This window comes from Delphinapterus leucas, chromosome 6, assembly GCF_059928025.1.
Source record: "Delphinapterus leucas isolate spDelLeu-1000000601 "Yukka" chromosome 6, BTC_Dleu_Yukka2, whole genome shotgun sequence".
Taxonomy (NCBI): Eukaryota; Metazoa; Chordata; class Mammalia; order Artiodactyla; family Monodontidae; genus Delphinapterus; species Delphinapterus leucas.
In genome coordinates, this window is record NC_143134.1 from 124,734,429 (window position 1) to 124,758,790 (window position 24,362).

Below are 24,362 nucleotides of genomic sequence, written 5' to 3' on the forward strand. Positions count from 1 at the left end.
ACCTACCTCCAACAAGCTGGCCGTGGCCCTGTGTGGTTTGTGAACATTTGACATTTGTCCACACCAAACTGAGATGTGCTCTAAGTGTGACGTGCACACTGGATTTCAGAGGCTTTTGAGATGTTTTGTGCTTTTCGGGGGTACTGTTTTTTTTTGTTTCTTGTGTTTTTTTTAAATTGGTTACATGTTGAACTGGTAACATTTTGGATGTGTACTGGGTTAAATAAAATATATCAAAATTAATTACTCCTATTTCTGCTTTTTAACATGGCTGCTGGAAAATGTAGAATTATACTTGTGGCTCATACTGTGTTACCGTTGGATAGTGTTGCCCTGGGCTGAAGACTTTTCGAATTTGTCTTGACTTTGGCCCATCTAGGATAAGAATCCTGCAGTCTAGGGGGAGAATGACAGGTTAATTCTCCAGGAAGAGGGCTAAAGAGTAAGGGTTCTGAGTGGAAGGCGGGAGGAATGCACCCGTTGGAGTGAGGGGAGCCCTGGCTTGGGCAGAAGCCGGCAGTTAGGATGTGGGCTGGTGGCGGCCGCCTAGCCTGGGTCAGGGCTCAAGTGTGGGTCTGAGCGGCTGGAACAGAGCAATGTGGGGCTGGTGTGCCATGCCGCTCTCTTGTCTGTGTCTGCAGCCCTGCCAGGTGCGTGTGCTGGGAGTGGGGGCTTTTGGTCCTGTATTGCCCCTGGCCTTGAGCACTGAGGGGTTGGAACAGTAGACGTCTCAGCTGCTTTTCAGCTTGAACATCCTGTCATCCTTGGGCATCCGCATTCTCAAATGTGGGTATTCGTGCGCACGCGCTTCTTGACCTTTCTGTAAATTAAACCCCAGTTACTCAGACTTCATTCCATCTTTGCTGTTTCCAGGACCTCCCAGGCCTGCCCTTCGAGGCGGTTCCGAGCAGGGCACCATTGACCTAGGTGTTGCCAAATCCATTGGTTAGTTCTCCTTTTTATTGGCCCTCATGACAGCATTTGACATTCAAATTCAAGAAGAAAGGAGTGATTAGTTATCTTCATTTGGCCTCCAGATCACCTCACTCTGCTGGTTTTTCCTACCAGTTGAACCTTTCTTTTTGGTCTTGTTTGCAGGACCCATGCCCTGAGCCTGACCTGTAGATACTGAAGGGCCCTGGGGATCTGTCCTGGTGCCCTGGTTCTGTGTCCTCACGCCGAGCCGTCTCTGACCCCAAGCCGCACCTTTGCCTGCCCCCAAGTTGGGGACGTGCTGACTGAGAGCTTGGAGGGTGGGTGGGCACCTGCAGCCCAGTGTGAAACGCCAGCACTCCCTGACCTCTGAGCTCTGCTTGTCCCACTGTGGCCGGTGCCACCTGTTCCTCAGGGACGCAGTGGGTCCACCTTTAGCACATCCTCTGCCCTCATGGGGGCTGCCATTGGGGTCTCAGCCCACCTCTTCTCCCTGCTTTCCAATGGCCTGGGCTCTGCTCAGAGGCCTGGGCGTCCTCATCGTGTTTCTGCTCTGCGGGCAGCCTTCCTGTGGCTTCCATGCTCTTCACCAGGGCTGACAAGGCCTTGTGTGGCATCTGGCCCTAGGCCGCCTGCCATCTCTCCTGCCTCTTACCCTGACTGTCTGCACTCCAGGCCCGGCGGCCTCCTGGCCCTGCCCTGCCTGCTCCAGCGTCTCCTGCTTCCTTTGCCTGACTGTGCTCTCACCCCATGTAGTTGCTGTGTGCTGGGAAACCGGGTCTCTGGGCCTGGCGAGTTGTGCCAACCTAGACCAGCTGGGTGCTTGGGAAGCTCTGAGGCGGCCCTTGCAGCCGCTGCCTTGGCCCTGGGAGTCTTCAGTTAGAATCCTTGACTGTTTCTGCTTGTTGGTTAGAGGCTGTCTCTGAAGGTTGTTGGCAGAAATGTGGCTCTAATGAGAAATTTGCATGCTGACACTTTAGTTGTAGGAGTGTTTTTTTTTTTTTTGGTAGGAGTTTTTATAATAGGACTTGACCTCTTTTTTTGTTTGTTGTCAGCTTTTAAGCCTTTATGACCTGACCTGCTGAATCTGTTGATTAAAAACAAAGGTAATCTTTTCCCACAGTGAAGTCTTTCATTCTTAACCCAACCTCTTCTAACAACAAGAAAGTTACTTATAGTTTTGAATGTAAACTTGGGTAATTAAAAAGGTAAAAATTAAATTGTACATCAGAGTAGTAACGCTAAAGGTTTTTTCTCAACTTTTTATTCTGAAAAGCTTCAGACCTTTATGGAATGTCAAAGAATGTTCAGTGAGCACTCATGTGCCCTTCACCTGGATTCATCATTTACTCCATCACGAGTCTCTCCCTCTGGGACATGCTGTTGTTGTTTTGTTTTTTTGCTGTACGCGGGCCTCTCACTGTTGGGGCCTCTCACTGTTGGGGCCTCTCCCGTTGCGAAGCACAGGCTCAGCAGCCATGGCTCACGGGCCCAGCCGCTCTGCAACCTGTGGGATCCTCCCGGACGGGGGCATGAACCCGTGTGCCCTGCGTTGGCAGGCGGACTCCCAACCACTGCGCCACCAGGGAAGCCCTGTTGTTGTTTTTTGTTTGTTTGTTTGTTTTTAAAGTAGTTATGTGTTCAGTATTTTATTTATTTATTTTTGGCTGTGTTGGGTCTTCGTTTCTGTGCGAGGGCTTTCTCTAGTTGCGGCGAGCGGGGGCCACTCTTCATCGCGGTGCGCCGCCCTCTCACTGTCGCGGCCTCTCTTGTTGCGGAGCGCAGGCTCTAGACGCGCAGGCTCAGTAGTTGTGGCTCACGGGCCTAGTTGCTCTGCGGCATGTGGAATCTTCCCAGACCAGGGCTCGAACCCATGTCCCCTGCATTGGCAGGCAGATTCTCAACCACTGCACCACCAGGGAAGCCCCCTGTTGTTGTTTTTAATGAACCATCAGAGAGTTAAGTTGCAGATGTCATGACCCTTCACCCCTGTTTTTCAGTGTGTATCTCCTGAGAACAGGGATCTTCTCATATAGCCACAGCACAATGATTAAATTCAGGAAATTTAACAGATGGTTAGTCAGTACTGTTAACCATCAGGTGTTAGATTCAGGTGAAATAGTTTTGGCTAGAATGCTACACAGGTGACCTTGTGGACTTTTTGTTACATCGGGGGTCACAGGTCAGTTTGTCCTGATCCTGTTGACCCCGCAGTTTCCTTGGTTGGTGAAGAGGCTGTTGCTGCCTCTTTTCTTCTTCATGATTCATCAGTAAACCAGTTCTCTCATTTGTTCACATTTATCGGCTGACGGTCTTCTTTAAGAAGAACTTTCTTTCCCTCTTTGTACCACACTTTTTTGGTATTGCTACAGAGTATTTATTAAACATGTTCTAATTATCATTTTTCTTTTTGATGTTGAAATTATCCCAGATTTGGCCAATTGAGCCCTTCAAGCAAGACTCTGTGTCTTTTCTTTTAAAATTATTTGGCTGCACTGGGTATTAGTTGTGGCATGTGGGATCTCCATTGCTGCGTGCAGAATCTTTGTTGCGGCGTGTGGGATCTTTAGTTGCAGCATGTGGGATCTAGTTCCCTGATGAGGGTTTGAACCTGGACCCCCTGCGTTGGGAGCTCAGAGTATTTTTTTTTAAATTAATTTAGTTATTTAATTAATTTTATTGGCTGCGTTGGGCCTTCATTGCTAAGAGTGGGCTTTCTCTTGTTGTGGCGCGTGGGGTCTACTCTCCGTTGTGGTGCACGGGCTTCTCATTGCGGTGGCTTCTCTTGTTGTGGAGCACGGGCTCTAGGCGCGCAGGCTTCAGTAGTTGTGGCACGCGGGCTCAGTAGTTGTGACTCAAGGGCTCTAGAGCGTGGGCTCAGTAGTTGTGGTGCACGGGCTTAGTTTGCTCTGTGGATGTGGGATCTTCCCAGACCAGGGCTCGAACTCGTGTCCCCTGCATTGGCAGGTGGATTCTTAACCACTGTGCCACCAGGGAAGTCCCGGGAGCACAGAGTCTTAACCACTGGACCGCCAGGAAAGTCCCAAGATTCTTTGTCTTTTAAACATGATTCCAATTAGTCTTTGAACACCTTCTTACTTTGTGGGATAACAAAATTATTAGAGACTGTTTTGTACAATTGTTGGCAGATAAATACGAAAACCTAGATGAAATGGAGACTGTCCTAGGAAAATGTAATTTACCAAAATTTACTCTAGTAAAGATAGCATGTCAATTATTTATTGCTGTGTAACAAATTTCCTCAGGCTTAGCAGCTTAGAACAACACACATTTGTCATCTCACACTTCTGTGGTCAGGACCCCAGGCTGGGCCCCCTGAGTCAGGGTCTCCTAAACAGGCTGCAAACAGGAAGAGCTGTCTGAGTTCAACTAGGCTGGGATCTGCTTCCAAGCTTGCTGTTTGTCTATCTTAAACCTACCCGTCCATCCTTCCCTCCCTATCTGTCTGTCTGTCTATCTTTCTCTCCCTCTCCCTCTCTCTCTCTCTTAGTGGGAAACCCTGGAGACATTCCCGCCGAGGTCAGTAACAAAGTTAGGCTGCTTATCATCTCCACGAATCTTTAACATTTTGTTGTTGGGATTAAGCCATGTAGTCAGTTAAGAGAGCTATTGGATATGAAAAATTAGGAAGTAAGTGGTAGAACTGTTTGTAAGTGAGATAACTGTACCTGGACAACCTAAGAGAGTCAGTGCTAAAATGCAGACAGTGAAATCATTCTCTAAAGGAACTGGGTATAAAATTGACATATCAAAGTCAACAGCCTTCATATGTACAAAACAGTAACCCATTTATAACAACACAAAAGATAAAGTAAATGAAACGAGTTTAATAATGTGCCGAATTTATATGAGGAATAGTGTAAAGCACTCCCACAACAAGAGACCTGAGCCCTGGAGAGATTGTTCTTGGACATCATGAAAGTGTTAATTCTCCGAAATTACTACACAGGTGTGCCTTTGTCCTTGTGGAAATACTGACAAGGAATCATTGACGGCTCTACCCTTTCCTCGCATCTCACGTCAGCTCATCGGAAAATCCTGCTGGCTGTGCCCTCAGAACAACTTTTGCTCTCACCACTGTCTCTCACGGCATCACTGCTTGGGTCCAGTTTGCCATGGTACCTTTCTTGGATTGTAGTGGTCACCCCTTAACTGGTCTTCCGAGTTTTTCTGCTTCCCATGCTGTACCTATCCCATCCATTCTTTGCCCCAAAGTCAGACAGATCCTTCATACATTACGTTGGAACTGCTCAATATCTTCACTGTGATAGTAGATCGGCCAGCTAACCAGGTGAGAAAACTGTGCAGAACCTAACACACACACACACACACACACACACACACTCACGTGTGAATACAAGTAAAAGTGAGGAAATCTGAATAAGGTTGGTGGGTTGCCTGGTTATGATATTATGCTGTAGTTTTGCAAAATGATACCTTTAGGGAAACTGGACATTAGTGGGTTGAATGGTGTCCTCCTAAATTCATGTTCATCTGGAATCCCAGGATGTGCCCTTATTTGGACATAGGATCTTTGCCAATGTAATTTATTAAGAATCTGGAGGTGAAATCATCCTGGACTTAGGGTGGTGTTCTTAACTCCAGTGACACAGGCACAGGGAAGACGGCCATGTGACAACACAGGCAGAGATTGGAGCGATGCCTCTGTAAACCGAGCAATGCCGAGGGTTGCCACAGCCACCAGAAGCTACTGGAGCCTTCAGAGGGAGTGTGGCCCGACCAACACCTTGGCTTTGTATTTTTTTAAATTTTTGGCCGCGTTGGGTCTTTGTTGCTGCGCGTGGGCTTTCTCTAGTTGTGGCCAGTGGGGGCTACTCTTCGTTGCGGTGCGCGGGCTTCTCATTGCAGTGGCTTCTTGTTGCAGAGCACGGGCTCTAGGCTCACAGACTTCAGTAGTTGCAGCATGCAGGCTCAGTAGTTGTGGCTCGCGGGCTCTAGAGCGCAGGCTCAGTAGTTGTGGCGCATGGGCTTAGTTGCTCCACGGCATGTGGGATCTTCCTGGACCAGGGATCGAACCCGTTTCCCCTGCATTGGCAGACGGATTCTTAACCACTGCACCACCAGGGAAGTCACCAACACCTTGATTTTGGACCTCTGACCCTAGAACTATGAAAGGATAAAAACAGATTTGTTTTAAGCCACCCAGTTTGTGGCACTTTGTTACGGCAGCCCTGGGAAACTAATACACTGGGCAGAATGTACAAGGAGGTCTATGTGTTATTTCTTACACTTCATGTAAATCTACAGTTATCTCAGTAAGGGATTGTTTACAGTTTCCACAGCAACTGTCTCATTTTACATTCCCATCAGCAGTGTCCGAGGGTCCAATTTCTTTATGTCATCACCAACTCTTGTTATGGTGCATCTTTTCATTATCATCATCTTAGTGGGTGTGAGACTGTATATTGTGGTTTTGATTTGCGTTTCTCTAATGACTAATAATGTTCAGGATCTTTTCATGTGGTTATTGGTCATTTGTATTTGTTGGAGAAATCTCTGTTCAGATCCTTTTCCCATTATAAAATTGGGTTGTCTTTTTATTATTGAGTTGCATATGTTCTTTATATGTATATTACAGATGCAGGTTCCTTATCAGATATATGACTTGCAAATATTTTTTCCCATTCTGTGGGTTGTGTTTTCACTTCCTTGATGGTGTCCTTTGAAGCACAGACATTTTTAATTTTGATGAAGTCCAGTTTCTCTGTTTTTCTTCTGTTGTTTGTGCTTTTGGCGTCATATCTGAGAAGCAGTTGCTAAATCCTAGGTCATGAAGATTTGTGCCTATGTTTTCTTCTTAGAGTTTTACAGTTTTAGCTCTTATATTTAGATCTTTGATCCATTTAAAGTTAATTTTTGTACATGGTATCAGGTAGGGGTCCAACTTTATTCTTTTGCATGTGGCTATCCCAGCACCATTTGTTGAAAAGACTGTTCCTTCACCATTGAATGGTCTTGGTATCTGTTGAAAATCAGTTGACCATAGATGTATGGGTTTATTCCTGGACTCTCTATTCTGTTGATCAAATGTCTGTCTTTATGCAGGTATCACACCATCTTGATTACTGTAGCTTTGTAGGAAGTTTTGAAATGGGGAAATGTGAATCCTCCAACTTTGTTTTTCTTTTTCAAGATTGTTTCGGCTATTCTGTGTCTCTTAAGTTTCCATGTGAATTTTAGGGTCAACCTGTCAGTTTTTACAAAGAAGCCATCTGAGATCCTGATAGGGATTGTGCTGGGTTTTCTCTTAAATGTAATTACCCCTGAGTGGAGTCATGTACATATAACTAATGTCAGGAGACATAAGCAAATGTTTGGTGATATCCAAATGGAGTCGCAGACCAACAGACATAATGGGGATTGGGTCCCAGTGGGATGGGCCAGACTGGGGAATATAGAGAGGGAGGCACACAGACCTGAAGACTGGTGTAAAGGCCAAGGTGTGTTATTGGATAGACAGACCCTGGGAGGTGTCTTTGTAGTTGCTAAGTGTAGGGAACAAGCACGTGGGACTGAGCCTCCAGGGTGGTCAGAGTCCGGGCTGGGTGGTGGGTGCTGCCGATGATGGTTCATACAAGCCAGTGTGAGGTGGGGGGCAGAGGCAGGTGTCAGGGACCCTCGGTGTGAGGTGAAGTCAGTAGGAAGGAACATGTCAGTTGTTTACAGCTGGCAGCCTTGCTGGTGGAGGCTGGTCAAAAAGACCAAAAATTATTGTTACCCATGGATCCAGGAGTCTCACTGATAGGGCTTTACCTAAAGAGAGGACGATGCTTTGCATGTATTAGTGCTCACTCAGTATCGTTGAATAACGAATGGATGAGTTCACAGTTATTATCACTTACGGAGACATTAAAGTGTTTTTTGAAGTAATGATGAATTGAAAAATCACAGATGGTCAATGATAGAGAAGCTTGATGAAGTGTTCTACGACTGTTAATGTGGTGACTGGAGATGTCATGCATGTTTAAGGGAAAATCACTGGTACGGATCAGTCATGTGAATTGTGTACGTGTGAGGAGAAACTGGGAGGAAATGAAAAATTTTGAGTTAATGTGATGGTTGTTTCAAAATTTCCCTTTACTGTTACCTTCCTAATAAACAAAAACATCGGCTCGTACTAATCTGTAGGAAGGAGCTCAAACTGGCTTTGTTTTCCTTGACCGCCTTGGCCCCAGGCTTGGCCCAGAGTGGGGGCTGGGATCACACCCCAAAACAGGGCTGTGGAAGGGGTCCCACTGGACCTCTGGTTGCTCGTCCTCCACCTTCCTCTGCTCAGTCAGCAAGTGCCTGCCTGGAGCCTGCCTGTACCCTGTCGCCCTTGGTGCATAGCAGTGAACTGGATGGACAGACACCTGTATCCCAGCAGGGCACCCGCCCGAGGGAGAGCAGACAGGAAGGGTGGGGAGGCCGGTGGCCCTACCAGGCCTTTTGCTTTCAGTCACTTGAATGTGTGTGAATGGCATCTTCTTATTGTCTTCATTGGTATTTCCTTGATCACGAATTATGTTGGACATCTCGTGTTTATTGACTGAATGTATTTCCTTTTATTGTGAAATGTCTGTAGATGCCCTGGTCTGCTTTTTGGTGCTTTGTGCTTTTCTTATTATTTTGCAGTTCTTTGTGTATTCTTGGCGCTCTTTTTTTCTTTCTTTCTTTTTTTTTTTTTTTGCGGTACACGGGCCTCTCACTGTTGTGGCCTCTCCCGCTCTCCCGTTGCGGAGCATAGGCTCCGGACACGCAGGCTCAGCGGTCATGGCTCACGGGCCCAGCCGCTCCACGGCACGTGGGATCCTCCCGGACTGGGGCACGAACCCGTGTCCCCTGCATCGGCAGGCGGGCTCTCAACCACTGCGCCACCAGGGAAGCCCGTTGGCGCTAATTCTTTGTTAGGTGTGGGTATTGTGAATATGTTCTCCTAGTTTTACAATTAGTTGTTTTCGTATTTTAAGAAACCTGCCTTTATCTCGCAGTCTAAAAGAAATTTACTTAGATTTTGAACTTTTAGCTTAAGTTGTGTTTTTGATGTTTAATTCCTTATTTCTTCTAGAGTTGGCTTTTTTCTTGTATGTAAAATTTTTTTAAAAACATATGAGTAGTGGTTCAGTGTCACCTTTTTCCATGTGCTTTGTTGTTTTTTCTTAGCTTCAGGGATTGAGCAAGTCTTCCTTTCTCCACGAATCTGACACAGCACCTCCCAGAGCTCACATGAGCCTGAGGCTCCTTCTGGACTTGGGCCTTCCGTACACCCGGGGAGCGCCACTGCCCCGTGCTCCTCTCCTTCAGAAGCATCCTGGACGTGTTTGGCCATTTATTCTTCAGTATAAGCTTTAGGATCATCAAATTTGATGAAAAACTATGTTGAGATATTAATTGGAATTGCATACTGAGTCTGTAGATCAATGTGATGAGAATTGACATCTTCCCAGTATTATGCCTTACTATTGGTGAATATAGTATATCTCACTATTTCGTTTAGTTAAAAAAAATCTCAGTGAAACTGTATTTTTCCTGTAGAGGTCTTGCCATCTTTTGTAGGGTTATTTCTAGATAACTGATACTTCTCTGATGCCATTGTAAATGATGTATGTCTTCTCTTTAATTACCATGTGTAATTGTTCACTGATGGTGTATAGCAAGGCAACTCACTGATGATTTAACCTTATATCTTAGTCACCTTGCTAAGCTCTACTGTTGTTCCTAGTAATTTGTAGGTCATATAATAACAAATAATAACAGTTGTAGTTCTTCCTTTCTGGTCCTCAGGCTGCAAATTTCTTGTCTAACTGTATTGTTTAGGACTCCCAGTACAATGGTGAATGGACGTGAGGTCCTTGTTCTTGGTTTTATTTTTATTAGTTAATGAACTGTCCAGTTTGAGATGATTTCAAACTTAAATATCTTACACAAATAATACGCAGAATTTCCATGTGCCCTTCACTCAGATTCCCCGGGTGGTTGCCGTTTTACCACGTTTGTTCTGTCATTCTGTCCCTCTGTCTAGTTTTTATTTGCTTTTCATGATCGTTCTTTTTTTTTTTACAATTTTATTTTATATTATTTATTTATTTGGCTGCGCTGCGTGGCTTGTGGGGTCTTAGTTCCCCCACCAGGGATCAAAGCCATGCCCCCTGCAGTGGAAGCGTGGGGTCCTAACCACTGGACTGCCTGGGAATCCCCCTTTATGATCATTCTTGATTTTGAAGGGAATGTTTCCAGTATTTCCTCATTTAGGATGATGTTTACTCTATTAGTTTTTTGTTCGTTCGTTTGTTTGTTTTTTGCGGTACGCGGGCCTCACTGCTGTGGCCTCTCCCGTTGTGGAGCACAGGCCCCCGGACGCGCAGACCCAGCGGCATGTGGGATCCTCCCGGACCGGGGCACGAACCCGTGCCCCCTGCATCGGCAGGCGGACTCCCAACCACTGTGCCACCAGGGAAGCCCTACTCTATTAGTTTTTAATATTCTTTATCAGGGTAAGGAAGATTCTCTTCTATTCCTGATATATTGAGTTTTAAAAATCATACTTGAAAAAAAAATCATACTTGGTATAGAAGCTTTCATCTGTATTTGTAATAGAAATTTCCACTCATTTTATGATTTTCTTCCTTCTCATTTCTTGGATTTATTTTATTGTTCGTTTGTACCTTCTTTAGGTGAATTTGTCATTAGTGCATTAATTTGGGGACTTTTTTTTTCATGAAGCTGCAGTCCGCAGGCTCTGTTTTGGTAGTTTCTTTGGGTGTGAGGAGGCAGGGGTAATGGGGTGAGGAGACCATGTGGCTGGTTAGACAGATTATTGTCAGGGTCTTAGTTTTGTTGTGGTTGGTGGGCTAATGGGTCCTTACTACATAATTAAAAATAATTGAACGAGTGAAGAAAAGCATGGTCCGGTGGTGACAGTGCGTCATCTATGGAGTTGGATTGATCAGAATTCCTAGTACATTTAGGTCCAAAAGAAGAAACAAGAACAAAAAAAGTTAACTAGTAAAAAAGGGTGCATATTGCAAAGTAACCTTCCATCTCCCTTTCTGCTTTAATCTTACTTACAAAGGTCACGCTATTAATACTTTATTATAATTCCTTCCAAAAGATTTTTATTCACATGCTGGCATCTACTCTTACGGGGATCTTGCAGACGCCCCATTCTTTACCTGACCTTTGGCTAGTCACCATGATTTTCCCACAGTAGGACATGGCTTATTCTTAGACTTTTCAGGAGCCTTTAGTATTATTGCCTTGTAGGGATGTAGCAATTTGTGTAACTAGTTGGATATTTAGATTGTCTAATGAAGAAAGAAGGCCGAGTGAATTTCCTTGTTACTGTGATTTGGAGAGCTTTTCCAAGTGTACCTTACAGTAAACTAAAGAGTAGAAATGTTTTGCCAAGGGTTATGTGTGCTTTTAAATTTTACAAATATTGCCAAGTTGCCCCACAGAGGTTTCATTAATCTTATTGCACTAGCAGTAATGAGAATTGCCTGTTTATCCATACTCTCAGATATCAAACTTCAGAATATTTTGCCAGTCTGATAGGTGGAAAATGATACTTTTGTTGCTTTAAATGCATTTTCTTAATAATGAGTGAACAGTTACATTTATTTCTATTAGCACGTGCATGCCTTTTCTATCTGAGATGGGGTGGGATGGTTCTGTGCTCTGTGTGAGCTGAACAGGTTTGTAAATGACCTGGGTCTGTCAACGCTGTTTTTTGCATCTGAAGTTCAAGTCCGGCACCTGGTTTGCTCTTGGCTGAGTGGAATCCGGGCACTTAAGAGGGAACGACTTGTTATTCATTTTTTTGACGTGATCCCGGTGACAGCCCGGAGGCCCAAGTTCAACACCAGCATCCAACCAAAAAGACTGAAAGTGGGTGGGGGGTTTAAAGAAGAGCATTTATATGAAAGGTTGGTAGTATTTACTTTCATATGACCTAAACAATAGGAAATTATATTTGTGTTTTTATTTTTATGTATTTATTTATTTATGGTTGCATTGGGTCTTTGTTGCTGTGTGCGGACTTTCTCTAGTTGCGGTGAACGGGGGCTACTCTTCATTGTGGTGCACGGGCTTCTCGTTGCGGTGGCTTCTCTTGTTGTGGAGCACGGGCTCCAGGCTCGCGGGCTTCAGTAGTTGTGGCGCATGGGCTTAGTTGCTCTGCGGCATGTGGGATCTTCCCAGACCAGAGATCGAACCCGTGTCCCCTGCATTGGCAGGTGGATTCTTAACCACTGTGCTACCAGGGAAGTCCCTATTTGTGTTTTTATGTTGCAGTTTGCATGAAACCTGAATAGACTATTATTGAGTTATTGCCTCCTTTAAAAAAAAAGGACTTCAAACATTTATTGTTTTGTGTTAAGAGCTACAACTTGGACTTGACTGGAGGGCTGGCACAGCTGTAAAAGGGTCTCTGTGAGAGGAAGTTTGTGAGTGGGGGATGGGTGGAGATGTTTGAGGGTGGAGGCTGGCTGTGCAGGTGGCCGTGGTGAGTTTGGGGCGCTGAGACCCTGCCCCTCTGCAGGCTTTTGGGAGGAGGACTGAAGCCCTGTGGTGAGGTGAGGTGGGTGAGCTGTAGCCTTGCTTCTCTGAGGTTTAGTCACATGGGCTGTTGGCTCTAGAGGTGAATCTCTAAGGTGGGGCTGGTCAAGCCGCTCTTGTTCTCTTAGACTGGACGTTAGAGTCCTTTCCTAGGTTTTTGTTAGGTTTTTTAAGTGAAGCTGATCCTGAGAGACCCTCCTAGGAGCGATTTTTTTTTTTTTTTTTTTTTTGGCAGAGGGGAATGAACTGTATTGATGGTTTCTGTAGAAGGAACTTCACCATTTTTAGGGTGAAGACAATAAATGTACAGTCAGTCAGTTTCCTTCCAAGAAAACTGATTGCTTACAAATGTTTGTTCAATGAGGGTTGTGCCGTGCGGGCTTGAAGCTCGGGTAGGCTACCTGGTCAGGGCCTAGGAGCTTGGGTTGTCTGTTGTACTGGTGGGACCACCTCCCGCCCCTGTCCCTAACCTAACCACCCCCACCCCTGCCCCCAGCCCTGCAAAATAATCCTGTTTTGATGTCTTGGGAGTGGGGTTGGAGGTCCTCCCAAAGCTGCAGGTGTTGAAAACCAGGTAAGGCAATGAGGAGCTTGTGACTGCTCAGTCCGACGATAACTCAGTAGTTTTTCTCTTACTCGAGCATTTATAAATAGATTACTGGAGTTTTCTTGCTGATGTTTTCTAGTGTTCTCCTTCCCTGCCGCCTGGGAGCCTCCGGGGTGACTGAGGCGAGGCTGGCCGAGCTCCTGCGGCTCTGAGATGCCTGTGGGAGCCAGGTGGGCGTGAGACGGGCACTGACCCTCGACAGGGGCGCCCTGTCCGCCTCGGTGCCTGCGAGACTCCATTTCCCTTGGCCTGACAGCCAGGAGGCAAGGAGGCCGGGGAGAGAGGCAGAGACCGGAGGCCGCAGAGCTTCCGCTTGGGTTTTCTAGGTGATTCCCTAGGAAAGCAAGATGGTGTATAAGTGGTTAAGAAGGTTAGATTCACCTTGGGGGGCGACCTAGTGAGGGGCCAAGGTTTTATTTATCGTAAATATATCAGAAATAGTAGGATTGGAGCAGATTGGTTCATAGGCAGCCTGTTCTAGAACTTGTTCTTAGAACAAAAGAGTGGGGGAGGGTAGGCCACTCTCCTGGATCTGAGGAAACCCCAGCTCAGCCCTCAGATGAGGAAAAGGGGACAAGAGGGGCGGCTCCTCTGAGCTGCCCGGGGTGGTGGTGGTGGTGGTGGTGGTGGTGGTGGTGGTGGTGGTGGTGGTGGTGGTGGTGGTGGTGGTGGTGGTGGTGGTGGTGGTGTGTGTGTGTGTGTGTGGTGTGTGGTGTGTGTGTGTGTGTGTGTGTGTGTGGTTCTGAGAGGAGGCTTCTACCTGGGTGCCTTTGTAAATTTCATTGCTGGTGAAGGTTAGCCGCTCAGCCCTTAAAGGAGGTATTTTCGTCTTTTCTGAGTCAGAAATGTGCTTTTAGAGGAGATAGTTCCCAAGCTGTGAGGTCCTGCCCACAGGGCAGGTTCTGCATCCCCTCCCCCTCCCCCTCTATCCCCACCTCCTCCTGGGAAGAAAGCTCCCTTTGTGGGGAGGGTGGACCAAGGGAGACCATTCATTGGCAGGTGCAGACTGCAGCCCTGAGGTGGGGGCTGGGCAGGGGCGGGAGGTCTTTGCTTGGGTAGACTTTTGCTTTTCTTTTTTTTTTTTTTTTTTTTTTTTTTTTTGCTTTTCATTTTAAGAGAAATTTAGAGATGGGCTTTTTTTTTTTTTTTTTTTTTTTTAAGGGTATATAAGATTTTTATCTTTTGGTTAAAGCAGTATGAATCGTCTTTGGATCATGGCATTAAGAGAATAAGAACAATATAACCAAAGCGGAAAAGTTTATTTAAGTGAAATAAAAGTTTTGGTGGGTTTTTAAAATTAAAAATACATTCCTTTAAGCATTTTATCTTCTCTTTAGAGAACTGAGGGTTGAAAGGTATACTGTTATGCTGCTTATCACAATGGTCCAGCCTTTTTGGCATCTGACATCTCATAGGAATTTGTTTTATGTAGAATGAGTGTATGATGCTTGGTGGGTTTCATAGGATCCAGAAAAGAGCCCGTCCAAACTGTCCTCACCTTCAAGATAAACCACTTTTTTTTTTTTTTTTGCGGTACGCGGGCCTCTCACCGTTGTGGCCTCTCCCGTGCTCCGGACGCACAGGCCCAGCGGCCATGGCTCACGGGCCCAGCCGCTCCGGGGCACGTGGGATCTTCCCGGACCGGGGCATGAACCCGTGTCCCCTGCATTGGCAGGCGGACTCTCAACCACTGCGCCACCAGGGAAGCCCACTTTTTTTTTTTAATTAAAAAAATTTTTTTGTATTTATTTTTTGGCCACGTGGCATGCGCGATCTTAGTTCCCTGACCAGGGATCAAACCCGTGCCCCCTGCAGTGGAAGCATGGAGCCCTAACCACTGGACCTCCAAGGAAAGTCCCTCACAGACTTGCTTCTAAAAAGAAAAGTGATAGAGTGCTAAGAACAGGAGAGAGCTCATATCTACTTTATGGACTTTCAAAGACCTCACTTCTTGTTTTCTGCCTTGGAGAAGAGGTAAGGCCGATTGAGATGCAGCACGCAGAAGGAAGCCCAAAGAAGGAAGAGGTGCCGGCAGGGGAGGTGGCTTTGGGTGCCCCCTTGTCCACCTCTAGGGACTTCCAGTCTCCCTCCAGAGGAGGGGTATCCTTCCCTCCCTCCATCCGTTCTTTTTCTCCCTTTTCCCCTCCCTCCCTCCCCCCTCCCCCCTCCCCCCTCTCACCCCTCCATTCGTCACATACTTTTTACCTATTATATACCAGAATTACTAGTCCAGAAGCTTGGGTATGTCAATCAGTGGAGCACAAAAAACACAGACCATTTCCATCATCCCTCAAAGAAGTCTCTTCCCATCAGCTGTCACTCTCTGTTTCCTCCTCCCTCGGCCCCTGGCAACCACTAGTCTACCTTGTGTCTCTGTAGATTTGCATATTCTGGACATTTCACATAAACAGAGTCATACAGTATGTGATCTTTTGTGACTGGCTTCTTTCACTTATCTTACTGTTTTCAAGGACCATCCTGTCCTCTTGTGTATCAGTATCTCATTTCTTTTTATAGTCGAACCATAGTTCCTGGTGTGGATAGACCACACTGTTTTTTTCATTCATCAGTGGATGGACATTTGGATTATTTCCATTTTTTGGCTATTATGAATAATGCCAAAAATAATATTGGCATTATGATATTAATGTGAAAAGATATTTTTTCTCATTTTGTGTGTTGACTTTCCACTTTCTTGTGAGTGTCCTTTGAAGCACAAAAGTTTTTATTTCTGGTAAAAGTCCAGTTTATCTAGTCTTTTTGTTGTTCCCTATGTGAAAGTGATTTTTGTTTTTTAAATAGCAGCAGCCTTTTTTTTCTTAAATGAATTAATTAACTTATTTATTTATTTTTGGCTGCATTGGGTCTTTGTTGCTGCTCGTGGGCTTTCTCTAGTTGCAGCGAGTGGGGGCTACTCTTCGTTGTGGTGTCGGGCTTCTCACTGTGGTGGCTTCTCTTGTTGCAGAGCGCAGGCTCTAGTCACGCGGGCTCAGTAGCTGTGGCTCGCGGGCTCAGTACTTGTGGCTTGTGGGCTCAGTACTTGTGGCATGTGGGCTCAGTAGTTGTGGCTCGTGGGCTCTAGAGCGCAGGCTCAGTAGTTGTGGCGCATGGGCTTAGTTGCTCCATGGCATGTGGGAGCTTCCCGGACCAGGGCTCGAACCCAGGGAAGTCCCTGTGAAAGTGATATTTGATCAAAGACTTAAAGGAGGTGAGGGTGTGGGTCCTGGAGAGAGGAATGCAATGCAAAGGAAGGCCCTGAGGTGGGAGCCTGCCTGGCTGTGGAGGAGTCTTGGGTGCTGGAAGGAGTCAGCTCTTGGAGAGTATCAGGCCTCCAGGCTTCACTCAGCTGACCCAGGGAGACCAGCAGGATCAGAGCAGGGGTGAAGGTGACTGGAGCTGGTATCACCTTGTCTTCTCCGTCACACTGTCCTTGCTGCCTCCCTGCGCTCATGGTCCACTGGAATCTTCTTCTGGCTCCACGGAGAACCTGGGGCAGAGAGGAGCCTCCCCAGCGCTGCCCTCTGCGCTGCCCCACAGACCTCTGCCTGCCCCACCCCCACCCCCTGCGGCCTCTCCCACCGTCCAGATGCTCCTGCCCCTCGACTGGTGTCCTGATCATCTCTGGTGTGCTGGCAGGGCAGGTGCTGTCCTGGGGCAGCTGGCCTGGCTCTTCCCCTGCCTGTTACCCTGGTCTCAGGGCCCAGGGAGGGGAGGGCTGTCCTTCCATTCTTGTGTTTGCTGCTCTCTTCCTTCCAAGGGCATCTTTCTTGGGGTACATTCTTGGCGATGGCAGGGCTGGACAGCGACAGGGCTGTAGCTGGCTGGCAGCTCCTCTCCAGCTATGTCTTTCACGACTCTTTGTGAGGGCTGCAGACCTGGCACTGGTGCATGTGGCCGAGTGCGTGGGGGCAGCCCCTGGGAGGCCCACCCCGTGTTTGCTGCAGGCCCTGGATCCCTTGTAGAATTTAAATGATGGGTTAGTGAGGGTTTCCTCTTTGTAGTTATTATTATTCTGTTAGTATTTGTATATACTACAGATGAGTTTAAATTTAAGTGTCTTACTAAGTTTGGGGAAAAAAAAAAACAGAGGGAAATATACCAGTAGTTAACTTGGATATTGTGAATTATGGGATTGAGATTGACAGTGAAGGGTTTTTTTTTTTTTTTTTTTGATTGCGTTGGGTTTTAGTACCAGCATGCAGGATCTTCACTGAAGCATGAGGGATCTCTCGTTATGGTGCGCAGGCTTCTTTCTAGCTGTGGCCTGCAGGCTCCAGGGTGCGTGGGCTCTGTAGTTTGCAGCACGCAGGCTCTAGTTCAGGTGCGAGAGCTCAGTAGTTGTGGCACGCAGCTTAGTTGCCCCGCGGCATGTGGGATCTTAGTTCCCTGACCAGGGATTGAACCTGCCTCCTTTCTGTTGTAAGGCTGATTCTTTACTACTGGACCATCAGGGAAGTCCCAGATATTGACAGTGATTTTTAAAATATTTTGTGGAATATAAGTTTTTAAAAAATAATGAGCATGTATTAGTTTTACAGTAAAAACAAATTAATACAAGCCCTCATTTGTATGCACTTTGATTCATGATTACTGTATTTTTAAAAAGTAAGAGTGGGGCTTCCCTGGTGGCGCAGTGGTTGAGAGTCTGCCTGCCGATGCAGGGGACACGGGTTTGTGCCCCGGTCCGGGAAGATCCCACATGCCGCGGAGCGGCTGGGCCTGTGAGCCATGGCCACTGAGCCTGCGCGTCCGGAGTCTGTGCTCCGCAACGGGAGAGGCCACAACGGTGAGAGGCCCGCGTACCGCAAAAAAAAAAAAAAAGTAATGAGCATTAAAATCCTGAAGAGAAGATGACCCTGAATTGAAATGCTCTATCAAAACAAAGCTGCCCCAAAGAGTTGCATCCTGTACTTGTAATCAGATACAAAATGAGAGTTCCCCCTGCAGCGCGAGGGCCCAGGCCTCACACTCCCCCCAACCCCACCGGGCTGCACCTCATCCTTCCCCACCCTTGCCCTTCTCTTCCCGGCTCCTCAGCACCAGCCCCTGCTCAGTCTCTGTTCCTCCACTCAGGAGAGCGCCGTCAGCACCTACTGTGTAGTGGACACCATAGCAGAGGGGCCCCAAGGCCCTTCCAGGGCTGTCAGGTCAGACTGCTATCTGCCTTTTCCCCTCTCGTCCAGTCCTAAGCGTAGGGCACAGGTTTCTAGAGCAGCCTGGGACATGATAGGCCCTGGGCCGCGTGTAGGGTTTGAGTGTTGCTCTGTTAAGCCAAGAAAGACACTTGTAAACAAGTAAAGCAATGCCACTCTTGTCTCTACTTTTTTGTTTTGAAACATGGTTATTTTTCGTAAATATATTATATGTTAACATGTAATGTGTTTATTGTTATTTTGAAAGAAAGTGATGGACTGTCTCAGTTTTGATTTCTAACATGGTAGGTAACAGCTGTAACCCAGGGGAGCAAAACCTCTGGGCTGCTCTGTGCTCTTTGGGGTGTAACCTGGTTCTGGGGCTGAGCTGTTCTCAGAGCTGCTGGAGGGTGTGGTAGGACAACGATGAATCAGAACCCCACAGAATTCCTGTTGCTCACAGAGCTTTCATTCTGATGGGGAACAGATCCCAAATTTTGTGGTACATGCTTCAAAATATTCACCTCCTTTGGTTTACTATTGTTACCGTGCTTAGTCTTTTTGTCAAAATGGGGGTTTTGAATGAAATTCAGCTATGACTGTGCTTGTTTTTCCCGTGGTATTTCAGTCCTATTACAGAGTAGTATTATGGAAAGATTAAAAAAAAAAACCCTCCGATAATATTAGGAATATGGTCTTCTCCCAAGAACCTTTCTGATTTGAAGGAAAACTTTTTAATGAATTTCTCTGGTTTTCTGCACGTAGCCTGCACTTAGCTTTTCACCACCAGATGGCGCCCCGTCCCGATGAGCCGGGGGCTGCCTTTTTGCCAGTGAAGCCTATCCCGTTAAGTCCCTGCTCAGTAAGGGCTGGTCCTCCTCTCAGGACTGTGGCTGTAGGACGACATCGCAGGAAGCCTCGGGGCTCTCCTGCCCAGCAGATGCTCAAGCCGTCTATCGTCTTCGTGCTGGAGCCTGGTGGTTCTGCGGTGCCTGGCAGACGGCCATGTGCCCCGGGGGTTGACATCCCCCCGCCCCCCCGCCGCTGTTTCTTATTTGTGGTGCTTTGGAGAGGGGTGCTGCTCTTCAGATGTGAAGAGGGGAACAGGTTTCTCCTTTTTCTTGGTGTATAAATTCCGTCTAGCCTCGCTTTCCCTCCCACGCAGGGCCACGGGGACTCCGGCCTGGGGACATGGTCAGTTGCTAGGGTCCCCTGACCGATGACCAGGACTGTGCCCGGGGCTCAGCCCACAGTTAAACCGGCTGCGCTTCAGCCAGGAAGAGACACGCGTGCTGCCCTCAGGGAGCCTCTATCACATCCACCGTGTTTCAGCGGATTGAAAGCTTTCTTCTCATCAAAAACACTTCAGGGGCTTCCCGGGGCTTCCCTGGTGGCGCAGTGGTTGAGAGTCCACCTGCCGATGCAGGGGACGCGGGTTCGTGCCCCGGTCCGGGAGGATCCCGCGTGCTGTGGAGCGGCTCGGCCCGTGAGCCATGGCTGCTGAGCCTGCGCGTCTGGAGCCTGTGCTCTGCGACGGGAGAGGCCACAACAGTGAGAGGCCCGCGTACCGCCAAAAAAAAAAACCAAAACACAAACAAACAAAAAAACACTTCAAGGCCCTTCCTCTCACGTTAGTCATTGTGAAAAGTATGTACCAATGAGAGGATAGGAAATGACACAATTCCATGACTCTGGTCACACTGCCTGTGTGAAGGAGCAGCTCGTGAACGTGGTGATACTGCTCACCCAGCCCCCGGCCCGTCCCGAGCGGGCCCTGGAGGTGACTCCATGTTTGCTGTACGTGCGGTTGGAGCAGGACCACCCTTGGTCTGGGATCGAGCTCGCAGTCTGACCAGCCCCGGGGGCGGGGGTGACAGGCCAGAGCCACCCCATTCCCACTCTGCCATACAGCTAGGAGAAATGGTGACAGAGGTGGGGCGCCTGGTGGGAGAGTTTCTGAAACACCCAGTCCTTTCTTCGGAAGATGTGGGTCCCTGTCCTGGAGCGCAGAGATGTGGGGCCTGACAGCCGTGGCTTTGTCCACGGGACGGTGGCAGAAGCCGGGACGACCACGCTGCATCTGTAACCTGTGTAAACCCCAGGGCCTCCTGGGCGCCAGTCTCTTCACGGAGCCGTATTTACGAAGCAAATTCTAGGAGCCAGAAGAAGCTAAGCAGGATTACAGTCTTGACTGGCGTGTATCAAAGAACGTGACGGTGGTAACCCTCCAAGCTCCCTCTCCTTCCCAGTTCCCTCAGTGCAGCCGGACTCACTTTCATACTGGCAGAGAGCCTAGAATGCTCCCTGGCTCCTGGCTCCAGAGCTTTTCCTTTTGTTCCCTTTGTTTTTCTGTCTAGTCTTGAAGAGCAAGTGCAGATCAGTGTGGCGCTGTGGGGCTCTCCTTTGTGCAGTGTTTCTGTGACTCCGTGACTTATCTCTCGATGTTACAGGCCTGCACTTTATAGTCAGTCATCCCTTTATTTTTTATTATTATTATTTTTTTGCGGTACGTGGGCCTCTCACTGTTGTGGCCTCTCCCGCTGCGGAGCATAGGCTCCGGACGTGCAGGCTCAGCGGCCATGGCTCACGGGCCCAGCCGCTCCGTGGCATGTGGGATCTTCCCGGACCGGGGCACGAACCCGCGTCCCCTGCATCAGCAGGCGGACTCTCAACCACTGCGCCACCAGGGAAGCCCTCAGTCATCCCTTTAAATGTGCTCTTCAGACAGCCATGGAATGTGTGTCGTGGGGCAGTTGTTAGGCTGGGTGCTGGGGTTTGCTTGTATGAGTAAGTCTAAGTCAGTTTCCTGGGGACTCCGCATCCCGAGAGGACACAGAAGCTGGTAGGGCTGTGGGACCTTGCAGGGCTCAGTGCAGAGCTGGACCTTCAGGGGTGAAAGCTGGGAGGAAGACACATGCGGCGGCCCAAGACCAAGGGTCCCGGCCCAGGGACTCTGAGTAGCTTGATGCTGTAGGCTGGCACCTAAGGGTGTTTGACAGGCTAATTTGGACCCGAAAATTGTTGCGCTGGGTTAAGAGTCAGCAGACTTTTTCTGTAAAGGGACAGCTGTGTATGCTGCACACGGTCTCTGATGCATATTCTTTGTTATTTTTTTAACTTAAATGTACAAAAACCATTCTTAGCTGGTGGGAAGCACACAAATGGGCTTGGGCTAGATCTGGCCATTGGCCAGTTTGTGACCTTTTGTGTTGTTAGGTGTGAATGTGAGCTTGTGGACAGGGGGAGCACTGGATGTTTTGAGAAGATTATGGGAAGATCACAGTTTTAGGAGGTGATTTTAACTGTAGAATAGATGTTAGACTGAAGAGGGGAGAGACTGGAGTGAGAAAATGAGTTGATAGACTGTTCCTACTACTCGTGACTTCAGGGGTGATGTGGCTTAAAATAAGAAGGTAGCAGCAGAGTCTGTGGACGGTGGAGGAGGCGTTGAGCTTGGTGATGATGCACCAAGAGTGAAGTGACTGACATTCTTAATAAGGGTTTGCAAAGAGATGGCTGCAGTGGGGTTTACAACAGCTAAGAGGAGTCGGTCGTAACCACATGACACAACACTACTGCACATCTTAAAGATAATGTTACAGATATCAGGTTGAGTGAAAAAAATAGATTGAAACCAGTATATTATATTATCCATGAATGTAAAATACCTGTACCGAGTATAGTAAGATGTTTACTATTGCTGGTAGGATTATGGGCAGTTTTTTTCTTACTTGTATTGTCCTCCCACCCCCACTGCGCTGGCCAGAGCCCTGGTGCTCTGTTGCAGTGTTGAGGCGAAACGGTGGGAGTGGACCTTTGTGGCTTGTCCCCGATCTTTGGTGGAAGCATTGGCCATTCACTGTTAAGTGTGGTGTCAACCATGAGTCTTTCGTCGATGTCCTTATGGTCATCATGAGTTTTGTCCTGGATTCTATTGATATTTGTTACATCAGTTGATTGTCAGATGTTAAACCAACCTTGCATTCTTGGGATGAATCCTACTTGGTCATGGATGTGTGATTCCTTTTACCTGTAGCTGGATTCATTTGCTAATATTCAGTTAACGATCTTTGAGTCTGTGTCTATGAGAGGACTGAGCTGTAGTTTTCGTACAGTGTCTTTGACTCACTTTGTCTTCTGTGTAAGACTCTTCTTGTGGAACAAGTTCTCACTGATCCGTGGTTACTAAGGGGCTGAACGTCTCCTGTATGTCTGTTGGCCATTTAGGCATGCCTGTTTAATTCTTCTGCCCATTTTCTCGGTGGTTGTCTTTTCTAAAAATTTAGTTTGTAGTTATTATTTATTTCTTCCTTCTAGAGTTAAGAATAATATCAAGGGTATTATACTTAGCCACATACATTGCATATAATTTTTCTGTTTTTTTTTTTTTAAGGAATATTTATTTATTTATTTATTGGCTGCGTTGGGTCTTCGTTGCTGCACGTGGGCTTTCTCTAATTGTGAGTGGGGGCTACTCTTCGTTGCAGTGCGCGGGCTTCTCATTGCGGTGGCTTCTCTTGTTGCAGAGCACGGGCTCTAGGCACGTGGGCTCAGTAGTTGTGGCTTGTGGGCTCTAGAGCACAGGCTCAGTAGTTGTGGCACACAGGCTTTGTTGCCCCGTGGCATGTGGGATCTTCCTGGACCAGGGTTTGAACCTGTGTCCCCTGCATTGGCAGGCGGATTCTTCACCACTGTGCCACCAGGGAAGTCCCAGTTTTTCTGTCTTTTAAAGTTTATTTATTTAGTCACATAAATGTTTAAAATATTTTGGTAGTTAACTCTGTAGTTTTTATTTTTTGACTGCTGGTCTTAGTGTTATGTTTAGAATCAGGAGTTCCTCATTTCAGGGGTATCAGGTATTTTCTCCTAGTGCTTTTATGGTTTTATTAATTTATATTTGTTTCATTCATTGATTTATATTTATGATAACCTTTCACCCATGGTTAGCCGTTGTCTCAGTGACCATTTTATTGATTATTCTTTCTTTCTACTGATTTGAAATGGCTCTTCGTTATGTACTGTATTCTTATTTTTACATGTCTTTTTCTAGTCTCTCTTAAATGTTCTTAATGAAAAATATAAGAGTTTTTCATAGGCAATAGTAGGTTTTCTTTCACAGAATCATGTCATGACTGACCAATGTAATTATCATGTATCCTCTTGGATGCTTAATTGTCTAACTTGTGGGGTTTTGTTGCTTAGACTATTAAAAACATCAGGCTGATCACCAGTAGCACAAGTGGACGGACTGAAGGAGGAGGCCATTGGGAAAGGTAGAGATTGCGTTGTTCCTCTTCTCCATGAGGCACCGGTGTTCGTAACTAGGAGTTTTGCCATCGTGAGATTATCCTTCACGGGTTTCTGAGCAGCCGAGGCAGGTGATGGGAGGCAGGTGCTGCCAGTGTGAGGGACACGTGAAACCATGTCTTTTCAGTCAGAAACCTGCCATGTTTTTGTTGTTTTTGCTGCATATGTATAATCAGCACCTCATTGTGCAGGAATCAGATTGGAATCCTGAGAACTGTATTCAGCCTGAAGCTGCAGGATTTTGCTAAAATTTTGTAGTATCTGCATTGCACATCCTGCAAATTCTTTTGTCCTACAAATCCGTTGGTCTTCCTGAGGAACTGTAATTTGATTTAATGTATTATGGATATAAAATCGGTACAGAATTGCTCCTACTTAAATTCCTTCATTATCTGTGGTAGTAGGAAGGGTCAGCTTTCTCTCCAGAAACTCAGGACCAGCCTCTACCCTGTCGTTTCCTCACTTCCCTCCTCTTCCAGCTGTTGGTTTGTTCCGGTCCTTTCTTGGCCCTCATTCCCTGGAGCCTCAGTGCCCACCGTGCCCCTCCTGTCCTCAGTCTCAGCCTCGGGGCGAGGGTGACCTCCATGTGGGGGGCCCTCACCCTGCTCTTCCCTATGCGGTTTTGACCGACCATGTCTGACCTTGGCACCTCCCTGTGCCCCCAGGGGGAGTGGATAGTGACGCGCAATGCCATTCAGCCCCCCGGAAAGTTCACATTCCACGTCTGGGACTGAAGAATGACCCCAGGGTTGAGTTGACATTAGTTTCTATGCTGTAGAAAGCTGTCGAGTTGTAAAAGCCTGTTT

At 47.2% G+C, this 24,362-nt stretch overlaps 1 protein-coding gene and 1 long non-coding RNA gene across 6 annotated transcripts in view; both read left to right on the forward strand.

Moving 5' to 3' along the window:
* Positions 1–24,014, forward strand: part of LOC149749074 (uncharacterized) — a 48,076-nt gene extending 24,062 nt beyond the window's left edge. The window contains exon 2 of the long non-coding RNA XR_016393694.1: positions 1–24,014. This exon is cut by the window's left edge and continues 20,086 nt beyond it. This is a non-coding gene — a long non-coding RNA (uncharacterized LOC149749074).
* Positions 1–24,362, forward strand: part of EHMT1 (euchromatic histone lysine methyltransferase 1) — a 147,500-nt gene that overhangs the window by 24,348 nt on the left and 98,790 nt on the right. The window lies entirely within an intron of this gene.